The sequence below is a fragment of the Pristiophorus japonicus genome, unplaced genomic scaffold (assembly GCF_044704955.1).
Source record: "Pristiophorus japonicus isolate sPriJap1 unplaced genomic scaffold, sPriJap1.hap1 HAP1_SCAFFOLD_1663, whole genome shotgun sequence".
NCBI lineage: Eukaryota > Metazoa > Chordata > Chondrichthyes > Pristiophoridae > Pristiophorus > Pristiophorus japonicus.
In genome coordinates, this window is record NW_027251345.1 from 1 (window position 1) to 13,106 (window position 13,106).

The 13,106-nt window shown below is 44.9% G+C and overlaps 1 long non-coding RNA gene across 2 annotated transcripts; it reads right to left on the minus strand.

The window, feature by feature from the left end:
- Positions 1-150: 150 nt before the first annotated feature.
- LOC139243276 (uncharacterized) lies at positions 151-10,529 on the minus strand. Of its 2 annotated transcripts, none has more exons than XR_011589552.1 (5): positions 10,444-10,529; positions 9,572-9,662; positions 7,533-7,647; positions 5,065-5,148; positions 151-477 (listed from the first exon to the last, which is right to left on the minus strand). It is a non-coding gene; the product is annotated as an uncharacterized lncRNA (long non-coding RNA). The 2 variants fall into 2 exon arrangements; XR_011589551.1 differs by lacking the exon at positions 151-477 and adding an exon at positions 551-623.
- Positions 10,530-13,106: the final 2,577 nt, after the last annotated feature.

The following is a 13,106-nucleotide window of genomic DNA, read 5'->3' on the forward strand; positions in this document are numbered from 1 at the left end:
CTTAAAGAAATAATAGGACTAGAAAAATAACCACGCTTTTTTAGCCTTGAAACTTAGAGATGCAATTAAATGACCATCTGGTATTAAAAGGGAGTCTCCTTTTATTCTGCTTATCAGACTGTGAACAGAGAGAAACTATACAAGGACAGATAGAGTGTGTACCTCCCGAGACGACCTTTGTACTCGCGGGACTAATGAATAAGATTCCTTTTCTATTTCTGTATTCAATTTCTGTATAAAGATAGGGACAATTTGCTTGTACAGCAGAGTTTTGCCTTGGTACGGTCCAAGCAGGCTCTCCAAGATATATCTCGCTTTTTAAAAATAAATTCTCTCGGAGTGCACTTCTGAAAGTCTCCGCCTGAGTTAATTTAAGCTAAATATTTCCTCGACACTGAGGAATCGAGTGATTCAGTCAGAACTTGATGCGAAGTTTGGTTTGAGTTTCCAGTCTGCAAATCCTGCCCTTCTAATACCCTGGAAAGGAGTTTACAGAAACCATTACTGCAAGTACAGGACACAAATTCAGAACAGACAATTGTAGAATCCATGGAACATTCTTGCCTCTCTTGTTCCTCCAAAGCTGTAAATCCTCATCCCATACACTCTCCGTCCTCCCTGTGCTGAAATTCAAACACATCGCACGTCTGAAGACACCGTATTCTCCACTACCAGTTTTCACCACCAACTCTGTCTGGGTTCAGTTCTACACTCACTGGTTCCCCTCTCCCTCCCCTGAAGGTGCTGACTCTGTCAGGGTTCAGTTCTACACTCACTGGTTCCCCTCCCTCTCCTCCCCTGAAGGTGCTGACTCTGGTTGGGTTCAGTTCTACACTCACTGGTTCCCCTCTCCCTCTCCCTCCCCTGAAGGTGCTGACTCTGTCAGGGTTCAGTTCTACACTCACTGGTTCCCCTCCCTCTCCTCCCCTGAAGGTGCTGACTCTGGCTGGGTTCACTGGGACCGTGTAGCCCCGCCCACACTTTGCTGTTTTGCAAAGATGGCCACGCATGCGCTCTACATCTTGATGAATCTCGGTGGTGGCAAACAAACCTGCAGCTTTCCTTTATTAATAACAATAATAAGAATAACTTTTATTGATATAGCACCTTTAATGTAGTCCAACGTCCCAAGGTGATTCACAACAGTGTTACAAGACGAGTTAGCCTAACATCTGTCACAGGACATTTGGAAAAGCATAATTCAGTCAAGCAGAGTCAGCATGTTTTTACGAAAGGGAAATCATGTTTGACAAATTTACTGGAGTTCTTTGAGGATGTAATGAGCAGAGTGGATAAAGGGGAACCAGTGGATGTGGTGTATTTGGGTTTCCATAAGGCATTCTATAAGGTGCCACATAAAAGGTGACTGCACAAGAGAAAAGTTCACAGGGTTGAGGGTAATATGGCTAGAGGATTGGCTAACTAACAGAAAACAGAGAGTCGGGATAAATAGGTCATTTTCCAGATGGCAAACAGTAACTAGTGGGGTGCCATAGGGATCGTTGCTGGGACCTCAACTATTTACAATCTATACTAATGATTTGGATGAAGGGACCAAGTGTAATGTAGCCAAGTTTGCTGATGATACAAAGATGGGTGGGAAAGCAAGTTGTGAGGAGGACACACAAAATCTGCAGGGGATATAGACAGGCTAAGTGAGTGGGCAAACACTTGGCAGATGGAGTATAATGTGGAAAAGTGTGAGGTTGTCCACTTTGGCAGAAAGAATTAAAAAGCAAATTATTATTTAAATGGAGCAAAATTGCAAAGTGCTGCAGTACAGAGGGACCTGGGCATCCTTGTGCATGAAACACAAAAAGTTAGTATGCAGGTACAGCAAGTAACCAGGAAGGCAAATGGAATGTTGGCCTTTATTGCAAGGGGGGATAGAGAATAAAAGCAGAGAAGTCCTGCTACAACTGTACAGGGTATTGGTGAGGCCACACCTGGAGTACTGTGTACAGTTTTGGTCTCCGTATTTAAGAAAGGATATACTTGCATTGGAGGCTGTTCAGAGAAGGTTCACGAGGTTGATTCCGGAGATGAAGGGGTTGACTTATGAAGAGAGGTTGAGTAGGTTGGGCCAATACTCATTGGAGTTCAGAAGAATGAGAGGTGGTCTTATTGAAACATATAAGATAATGAGGGGGCTCGACAAGGTGGATGCAATGAGGATATTTCCACACATAGGGTGAAACTAGAACTAGGGGACATAGTCTCAGAATAAGGGGTCGCCCATTTAAAACTGAGATGAGGAGAAATTTATTCTCTCAGGTGGTTGTAAATCTGTGCAATTCTCTGCCCCAGAGATCTGTGGTGGCTGGGCCAATGAATGGATTTAAGGCGGAGATGGACAGATATTCGAGCGATAAGGGAATAAAGGGTTATGAGGAGCGGGCAGGGAAGTGGAGGTGAGTCCATGATCAGACCAGCCACGTTCTTACTAAATGGCAGAGCAGGTTCGAGGGGCCAAATAGCCTATTCCTATTTCTTATGTTCTTATGTTCCCATTACACAGTACCAGATCTAAGATAGCCTGCTCCCTGAATGGTTCCACAAAGTACTGTTCAAGTAAACTATCCCAGATACACACGATGAATTCTTCCTCAAGGCTACCTTGGCCTATTTGATTTGTTCAATCAATATGAAGATTAAAATTGCCCATGATTATTCCCGTTCCTTTTTTACAAGCCTCCATTATTTCTTGATTAACAATGTAGCTATAGACTTTGCCCACCAGTGAGTGTAGTATTTATTCTGTATCTGTCAATCTCTGGTTAGCGAGTATGGCTTTTCCTTTATATCTGTAAGTTTATGGTATGGAAGAGAGGTTTTCACTCTGTGCCTGTCAATTACTAGTAAGTGAGTGTGGGGTTCATTCTGTATCTTTCATTCTCTGGTATGCAAGTGTTGGGTTTACACAGTCCTTGTCATTTTCTGATATGCGAGTGTGGGTTTTACACGCTATCTCTCAGTCTATGGTATGTGAGTGTGAATTTTTCTCTGTATATAACAGTTTTTGGTGTGTGTGTGGATTTCACTCTATTCTCGTCAGTCTCTGGTATGTTAGTTTGTGATTCCTCTATCCCAGTCAGTTTCTGTTATGTGAATGTAAGCTGTATTCTGTACCTATTGGTTTCTGAAATGTGAGTGTGCATTTTAATCTGTCCATATCTGGTTCTACTCTGCGATTGTGGGTTTTCATCTGGCACTATCAATTTTTGGTATTTGAGTGTTGATTTTCTTTGTGAGCGCGGTTTTACTCTTTATTTTTCAGCGTTTGATATGTGAGTGTGGGTTGTAATCTGTATCTGTCAGTTACTGGTGTGCGAGTGTGGTTTTCACACTCTTGACCTTTCAGTTTTTGGTATAGGTGTGGATTTTATCTGTAAATTTCAATCTCTGGTAGGCAAGTGTGGGTTTTACTCTCAATCAATTTCAGGTAATGTGGGCTTTAATCTGTAGCTGGCAGTTTCTTGTACGTGAGTGTGAGTTTTATTTTGTATCCATCAGTCTATGGTATGTGAGTGTGAGTATTATTCTGTGAATGTAAGTCTCTGGGATGTGTATGTGGGTTTTCCTCCTGTCAGTTGCATGTTATGTGAACGTGTGTTTTATTCAAGTGTGTGAATGTAGATTTCACTCTGTACCTGTCAGTCTCTTGTGTGTGTGTGTGGCACTTTTTATCTGTACCTGTCTGTTTCTGTTATGAGTGCAGTTATATTCTATACATCACAGTTTCTGTTATGTGAGTGTGGAGTTTACCACATTCTACCTGTCTGTCACTGGTATGTTAATGTGTGTATGTTTTCTGTACCCATCAGTTGCTATTATATGAACGTTGATTTCATTCTGTGCCTTTAAGTGTCTGGTACAGCTGTGGTATTGTGGGTTTGACATTGAATCAGTCAGTCACTTTCAGGTGAATGTTGATTTTACTCTCTACCTGTCACTCTCTGGTATGTGACTGTGTGTTTTATTCTGTATCAGTCCATCTCTGGGAAGTGAGTGTGGGTTTTATTCTGTATCTATCTGTTTCTGATATTTGGAGTAAGGGTTTTAATCAGCACCTGTAAGTTTCTGTTATGGGAGTGTGGTTTTTAGTCTGTATTTCTCAGTCTTTGGCATGTGAGTGTGGGTATTACTCTGTATCTATCAGTCTCTGGAAAGCAAAAGTGTTTTTTCTGTACTTGTCAGTTTCTGGTGAATGACTGTGGAGTTCACTAACTATCTGTCTCTGGAATGTGAGTGTGAGAATTTGTCTGTAGCTGTAAGGGCCTGGTATGGGAATGTGGGTTTCATTGTCAGTCAGTCAATCTCAGGTACTGGAAGTGATTGTGATTCTCTCTCAATCTGTCATTCAATGTGTCTGAGTGTATGAATCATTATGTTTCTCTCAGTCTCTGGTATTGTTTGTGAGCGTGGGATTGATTATGTATCTGTTAGACTGGTGTTGTGTGTGAGCGTGGGATTGATTATGTATCTGTTAGACTGGTGATGTGTGAGAGTGTGGGATTGATTATGTATCTGTTAGACTGGTGATGTGAGAGAGTGTGGGATTGATTATGTATCTGTTAGACTGGTGATGTGTGTGAGTGTGAGATTCATTATGTAATTGACAGTCTCTTGTACTGAGCTATTCTTGCTCTGTGTGAGTGTTGGATTTGGTTCCGTCTCCACCTGCTGTAGGCGGATGATAGTTTGAGATTATCGATGACTGTCTCAGGAGGAGGTTTCGTTCAGTCCATTACCTCCGTTTCTCTGCTCTTGTAAGTTAGCTGTTGGGTTTGAGAGTCAGTGTATAGACACCAGTGTGGATTGACACCATGTCAGTGTCTAACTGATCGTGGGTGAGAGTAAGGGAGTGAAATTGGGTCTGCCTTTCAGTGCGATATGATTGGATTTTGAAATAACATATTATTGTACTACTCCAAGTGACTGTGGGATTCATAATATAACTCTGGAAATTCGGATCACTGTGGGACTGACAGCTTCTGCTGCCTGTGACAATATGATTGAAGTCAGTTCTGTGTCTCTGCGCTCGGAGAGTGATAATGTACTTACTGTGGGTGAGAAGGAGCTGTCTGCACTGTTCCTTGTGTTCCGGGTTGAGGAAAGATCACATTTATTCTGGCTTGAAGTATTTTGCTGAGAATAATAATAGGAGAACACTATTAGTTATGATATGGACAGAATATGGAGAGAATATAAAAATAAAAAGTTATTTATTACAATGCGTTTGTTTGTAATAAAGTAAAGTATCTGGAGAGAGGAATCCGTGATACAAACAGTGTCATTGCCTGATCTCACTGCAGTGCAGCGGCACTCAGATTCCCCACACCAGGTGTGTAGGATGGTTCTATAGTAAGTTATCAGCATCCAGACACAACCCAAACCCAGCACTGGTCCATGAATGGGACCACTCGATTGGCACAGTCCAGGTTTATATCTCCCACTCCCATGAGGCTACCTGTAAAATTCTGAATTCCTTCCTGGAATATAATCACAGGTACCTAGTCTGTACAACAATTGTTCTCAGTCTATTGAAACCAAGTTGAGGGCCTGTGTCATTAACAGAATGTCACAGTGACCGGATCCTGATGTATCTGAGGGAACGACAATGTATCTCTCGATCACCAGCAACACGGTTCTGAGAATTCAACGCACCAAAACAAAATAACCCATTTTTGAAATGTCTCCTTTCACACTCCTCTTCTGGTGCCTGCAATAGATGCACTTTGTGACACTCCTCACATCCTCACTCTCAGGCTGTGTTTCCACTGTTCAATGTCCAAGAACAACAAGCACTGAGATTGGAACTGAATCAGGAACATTCATTACTGATTTGGGGAAAGAAAGCAGCAATGATTTGAAAGAGCGAGGTGATTTACTTTCTCTGTTACCTTACACTGTACACACACAGCCCAAGAATGGCCTCTCCCTTCCCCATTCACTCCATGTTCCAGAGCTAGTTCCTGCTCCACTCTGCCTCTTACAGACAGCCCCCGACAGCCGCTGAACTTACCCCGACTCAAAGCCCATTTGTGGACACAGTCCCAATGCGATGAGCTGCTGTAAGGAGGCTACTGTTTGCTCCCTTACTCGGGCCCGGGATATCTCCGCTCCCTGATGTGTTCAACGATCATCAGCCCAGTACAGAGGAAACGGCAGCCGCTGACAGAGCTGGAGGAGGGGAGCTCGCCTGGGCCCTTCCCGTCAGTTTAAACACTGTGTGGGGAGGAGAGGAGCAGCATGTATTTAGCACACGCTCAGACCATCTTTTTGTCTCAAATTAAATTAGCAAAAATGGGATTGTTTCGCAAGTTGCTTTTATCACTAATTAAATGGGCCACATTGAGAACATGTTAGTTATCATCCGAATTACTGAAACAACGATTGTGTGAGCCTGACACTGGGGTAAGAGTGCCTAAACTATTCTACTCATTCCGTAGTCTCTGGTGTGTATGTTACCCTGTCAGTTTCCGATAGGCGAGTATGGGTTTTACTTGCATATTATTGTTCAGATACGTGGGTGTGGGTTCCATACTGTACCTGTCAGTTTCTGCTATGTGAACGTGGGATTTATTTTGTAACTCTCTGTTTCTATTATCTGAGTGTGTATTTTATTCTGTACCTGTCAGATTTGGCGGTGAAGGCGAGATTTATTCTGTACCTGTCAGTATCTGCTATGTGATTTGAGATTTATCATGTACCTGTCAAGTTTTGATATGCGAGTATGGGGTTTATTCTGTACCTGTCAATTTCTGAGATGTGAGTATGGGTTTTATTGTGTACATCAGTTTCTGATATGTGAGTGTGGGTTTTATTCTATACCTGTTAGTTTCTGCTATGTGAATGTGGGTTTTATTTCAGCTACTGCTATGTGAGTGTAGGAATTAATATGTACCTCTCAGTTTCTGGGATGCGATTGTGTTTTTTTTCTGTACCTGTCAGTTTGTGGTAGATTTGTGGGGTGTCAGTTTCTGGTATCTGAGTGTGGATTTTTACCTTTATATGTCAGTTTGTGCTATGTGAATGTGGGATTCATTCCGTATCTCTCAATCTGGGGTAAGCGAGTGTGTGTTTCCTCTGTACCTGTCAGTTTCTGGTATGTGAGTGTGGGATTTATTCTGTATCTGTCAGTTTCTATATCTGCGTGTTGCTTTTATTCTGTACCGGTCAGTTTCTGGTATGTGAGAGTGTGTTTTATCCTATATCTGTGAAATTTACAGATCAGAGACAGCCCCAACAGACAACAGTTTTTAACATTATAGTGGACAAATGTGATTCAAAAATATTTGGAGTAGAGACGAGCTATTAATACGTTATATAAACCATATTTGTCAGGGGTACAGTGAGTGAGTGTGGGATTTATTCTGTATCTGTCAGTCTGTGGTACAGTGAGTGAGTGTGGGATTTATTCTGTATCTGACAGTCTGTGGTACAGTGCGTGAGTGTGGGATTCACTCTGTATCTGTCATAAATGCAAGTGTTTGTTGTTGCTGTAGAAATTAAGCTTTTCAGTTACTTACGGTGGTTAACATTTACGCAGAAGAAATTGTCAGAAGCAGCCTCGTGGATAACCATCGGGAAAGTGCTGTTACTGGTGAGATCACGATTTGCTCGATGTAAACTTGACTAATAACTCTAGAGGTGATGGAAAAGAAAGCAACATTTGGGGACGTTTGAGCGAGATGAGAAAACATAATCAGCGCGAGGAGCCCGATCAGAGAGCTGGTGGGCAAGAAGCATTGAGCTCCTGTTTACTGCCCGATGCTATTTCCAAAACAACAGGGAAGAACAGTCCCTGGATCTGGGAATTTGAGGAGCACATGGAACCTGGAGGCAAATCATCCCTTCGAGCCTGTTACAAAAGGAACAGGGGGAGGCCATTCAGTCCCTGTTACATAGGAACAGTGAGCTATTCTGCCCCTCGACTCTGTTACATTAGAAACTGGAGTTGACCGTTCAACCTTGGAATCTGCTTTACAGGAATAGATGGACGCCATTCAGCCCCTCCAACCTGTTACAAATGAACAGGCAGCCATTCAATCCCTCAAGATTGTTGCATAGTTACAGGAGGTGGGCATTCAGCACCTTAGCCTTGCTATAAAGGAATTGGTGGAGGCAATGCATCGACTGGATACTGTTACACAGGAATAGAGGAGGTCATCCATCCTCTGGAACCTTTTACATCAGAATAGGAGGAGGCTATTCAGACCCTCAAGCATGTTACATAGGAACTGGAGGAGGCCATTCAGCCCCCCCGAGAATGTTATAGGAACTGGAAGAAGCCAATAAGCCAGTCGCACATCTTATAATGCAACTGGAGGAGGCCACTCATCCCACCTAACATTACACAGGAACAGGAGGTGGCTGTTCAGCACCTAGAGTTGTTAGACAGGAACAGGATTCTTCCCCTCGAGCCTATTAGATTGGATCAGGAGGATGCCATTCAGCCCTTCCATTCTGTTACGTGGGAAGAGGAAATTCAGCCTCTCTAACATTAGAAACATGAGCAGATCACTCAGCCTTTGATTGTGTGACATGGGAACAGCAGGACGTTTTTCATTCCCTCGAACTTCTTACATTAGGAACAGGAGAAGACCACTCAGTCCCTCGGGTCTGTTACATAGGAACAGGAGTAGGCCAATTCCACCCCTCGGAACTGTTAACCAGGAACAGGAGGTGGCCATTCAGACCCTCGAGCCTGTTACAGAGGAATTGGAAGAGTCCATTCAGCCTCTCCTGAATGTTACATAGGAACTGGGGAGGACAGTCAGCCCCTCGAGCATGTTGTATAGGAACTGGGGGAGGACATTCAGCCCCCCGAGCATGTTGTATAGGAACTGGGGGAGGACATTCAGCCCCCCGAGCATGTTAAATTAGGATCATGAGCAGGCCATTCAGCCCTTTGATCCTGTGACATGGGAGCAGGAGAGGGCCATTCAGCTCCTCGAGCCTATTACATTAGGAACTGGAGGAGGCCATTCAGCTCCTCGAGCGGATTACATTAGGAACTGGAGAGGGCCATTCAGCAACTGGAGTTAAAAAGCAATAGGATGACGCAATTATGCCCCCCGGGTCTGTCACATTAGGAATAGGAATAGGACAAGGACAATCATCCCCACGGGATTGTTTCATGGGAACAGGAGGAGGGCATTCAGCCCCTCGAACTTGTTACATAGGAACTGGAGGAGGCTATTCAGCCCCTGGAGTCTGTTACACAGGAATAGAAGTGGCTATTCAGCCCCTGGAACCTGTTACATAAGAACTAAAGGAGGCCATTCATCCCATTCTAGCCCGAAACATAGGTACAGGGGGAAGGTCAATCTGTCCCTAGAGTTTGTTACATATGGACAGGAGGAGGCCATTAACACCCTCGTGTTTATTACATTAGGAACAGGAGAAGGCCACTCAGTATCTCCAGTCTGTTAATTTAGGAACAGGAGGTGGCCATCAGCCCCCTCGGGCCTGTTACACAGGAATAGGAGGAGGCCATTCAGCACCACAAACATGTTTAATTTGGATAACCTGTCTGTGTATCCGCACACTGTGATCGGTACCGTACCTACTGTGTGTGTGAAGGAGCTGGTTGCACTGTTCCTTATGTCTCAGGTGGAGGAAACTTCACATTTGTTCCAGTTCCTTCAATTCCATGCCTGTAGGAGGAGAAGGTATCTCTGATCATTCAAGAATAGGAGAGGTAGAAAAGACTAAAGTGATGAATGTAATCGTTCAATTAATATTCATTATGAACATTCACAAAGGGAAGCCAGCGATACAAACAGTGTCAGTGTCTGACTCCACTCCAGTACTGCAGCACTCGGCTTCTGCACACCAGGTGTGTTGGGCAGATTTACAGCAATTTACTGACATCCAGACACAACCCAACCCCTGCCCTGTTTCAGGAATGGGACGACCCGATGGAGCACGGACTTTTACACAGCCAAGATTGCTGCTCTCCTCTCCCAGGGCACTAACCGTTCAACCAAAAACAAAGAGCCGCTGTTTGAAACATGTCCTTCACATTTCTCACCCGGTGCCTGCAATAGATGCTCCTTGTATAAATCCTCACTGTCCGGCTCTGCTTCCACTGCTCACTGTCCAATGACAACAAACACGGTGAGACTGGAACTAAAGCAGGAACGTTCACTACTGGTTTGGAGAGAGAAAGCAGCAATGATTGTCAACAGCAGATCCTTCCCATTCTGTCTCCCTTACCCGGGACACACGCTGTCCACACACAGCCCGAGAATGGCCTCTCCCTTCCCCCACTCATTCCACGCACTGAGACCAGTTCTTGCTCCACTCCGCCTGTTACACACAGACCCCGACTCCCCCTGAACTTCCCCCGGACTCAGTGCCGATCTCTGAGCCCATCTGCGGACACGCTCCCAAAGCGATGTGCTGCTGTAAGGAGGCTACTGCTCGCTGCCTTACCCCGGGGCCGCGAAGTCTCCATTCCTGGCTGTTTAAACCATCTTCTTCCGCTCACTGAGTGAATGGCGCTCACAGGCAGGGCTGGGGGCGGGGAGGGCGCATGCGCTCTTCTGCTCACTGGAAATCGACTCGAGGGGCGGGGCTTATTCGCGCATGCGCAGCTCTGCAATAATTCAGCCTTCAAAAAGCAAAGTGCACTTTTCTCGATTTACTTTTATCAGAATCTGAGCAAAGGAACTGGGCCTGGGGGGCAAGGACAGAGAATGTTTAAAGCTGGGGGCCTTGCCCCTTTGAGATACTCAATTTGGGATCATTCCGTGCAGGGTTTTTTCTCTTCGTGAGCCTGTCCTCACAAAGCAATCCTGCAGAAACATCGGAGGGACGAGGGAGCAGGAGTGTTTGCTGGAACTGTGCAGGAGTTAATATCTGACAGAAACTGTCCCAGTTTAATTTAATCAGAGTGAAACATTCGGTCACTGAGAGTAATACCGAACGGCCCTGAGCTGCAAGATTAGAGAGAGTACAACAGGCAAGCGAAGGTTAAATGTGGGACCTTGTTTCTCTCACTCTCTGACACTGTCCCGCAGTGTGGGACTAATAATGTGTCTGTCTGTGGTACAATATCAGTGAGAGAGGGGACTGCATCTTCTGTCTCTTCAATGGGATCTTTCAGGATAAAACTGGACCTCACAGGTCAGTCTAGAACTGATACTGTGCATGTTTCTGTGTCTCACCGTCCTGCCTCGCACTCCCCTGTCTCTCTCTCTCTCTCTCTCTCTCAGCCCACTTTTCTCTCTCTGTCGCTTTCCCCTTTCTCTTGTACTGTCTGTGAAGGCGGGATTCTGTTATTTCGCGTGATGTGGAAACACTTATGAGTACAACACAATAGGAGCAGGGAGGTCTTACTGCAGTTGTACAGGGCCTTGGTGAGGTCACACCTTGAATATTGTGTACAGTTTTGGTCTTCTAATCTGAGGAAGGACATTCTTGCTATTGAGGGAGTGCAGCAAAGGTTCACCAGACTGATTCCCGGGATGGCAGGGCTGACACATGAAGAAAGACTGGATAGAATAGACTTATATTCTCTGGAATTTAGAATAATGAGAGGGGATCTCATAGAAACATATAAAATTCTGACGGGATTGGACAGGTTAGATGCAGGAAGAATGTTCCCGATGTTGGGGTTGTCCAGAACCAGGGGTCACAGTCTAAGGATAAGGGGTAAGCCATTTAGGACCGAGATGAGGAGAAACTTCTTCACTCAGAGAATTGTGAACCTGTGGAATTTTCTACCACAGAAAGTTGTTGAGGCCAGTTCGTTAGATATATTCAAAAGGGAGTTAGATATGGCCCTTACGGCGAAAGGGATCAAGGGGTATGGAGAGAAAGCAGGAATGGGGTACTGAAGTTGCATGATTAGCCATGATCATATTGAATGGTGGTGCAGGCTTGAAGGGCCGAATGGCCTACTCCTGCACCTATTTTCTATGTTTCTATGATACTGTTTCTGTTTCTCTCTCTGTTGCTATACATGACGGTGTGGCACTGTTACTGCGCGTAATATGGAGACACTGATACCAAGTGTAAGACTGATAATGTGTCTGTCTCTCTCTCTTTCGGTGTGCTGTACATGAATGATTGATACTATTATTGAGCGTAATATTGAGACACAGTTAGGGAGTTTAAGACTGATTCTGTGTCTGTCTCTCTGTCGCTCTCTCTGATAGCCATCTCTGGGTGGTGAGCATGGTATGGATAGTTCACCAGTTACTGTTATATGTCCCTCATTTTCGGAGGAGAGAGAGAGACAAAGAGAGGGTGGAGGGGCGGTGAACTCATAATTTCTATTTTCACGTTAATCAAACATATTTCTGCGTGCGAACAATGTAATAACTTAGCAGCAGATATGAGTTAAGCCAGCCACTGCTGTGATTGGCTCCTGCCCCTGAATCTGGGGAACAGACACTGAGGAGCGCCGACCTCAGAGTGTTTAACACTTACTGAGCTGGGAAACTACAACTAACCCCGAGAATCGGCAGCACAGGCCGAGCGGAGAGGAAACCCTGTGCTGGGAGCTGTAAATCTGGGACAGTTTGTGCTGTGAATGTGCAGATGTGAACATTGTGTGATGAGAGTGTGTTAAAGGGGCGGGCCGGTGAGATTAATGTCACTGTGTTTGTGTGTCCGTCTCATCGCCGGATTCCAGAATTCCTCTTATGTAAAATTCAAAGATTTCCCTGTCACAGGATCACCCTGCTGCCCTGCTCAGGTCTAAAGTGGGAATTAAACGTCAAGTTTGAAGTGATTTTAAATTTCAATCGAAAAACGAAGAAAATGTCCGCGATCGGGTGAGAGAGCGCGATCAGTGCAGCAATGAAACGGGTTTAAATCCAAATTGCTGCCTTCAGTTCGGAGGAAGCTTTCTCGACAACAAACATCCCGGTTCGGGACAGAAAGAGGCCAGTCTGGGAATCTGGAGGGCCCGGGTTGAATTGGAATCGGACAGTTAATGAGGAGAGAGAAACACAGAGAGGCTGGAGGGGCGGGGAGCTGACAGCAGGAGTCTCCGCCCCGTCCGCTCGCTGCCTTTAAGTTGCTCTGTGCCGCCGCCTCCCGTTTCCTTTCTGACCGAGCTCTGACTGTCAGAGAGATTTTCCACAGAG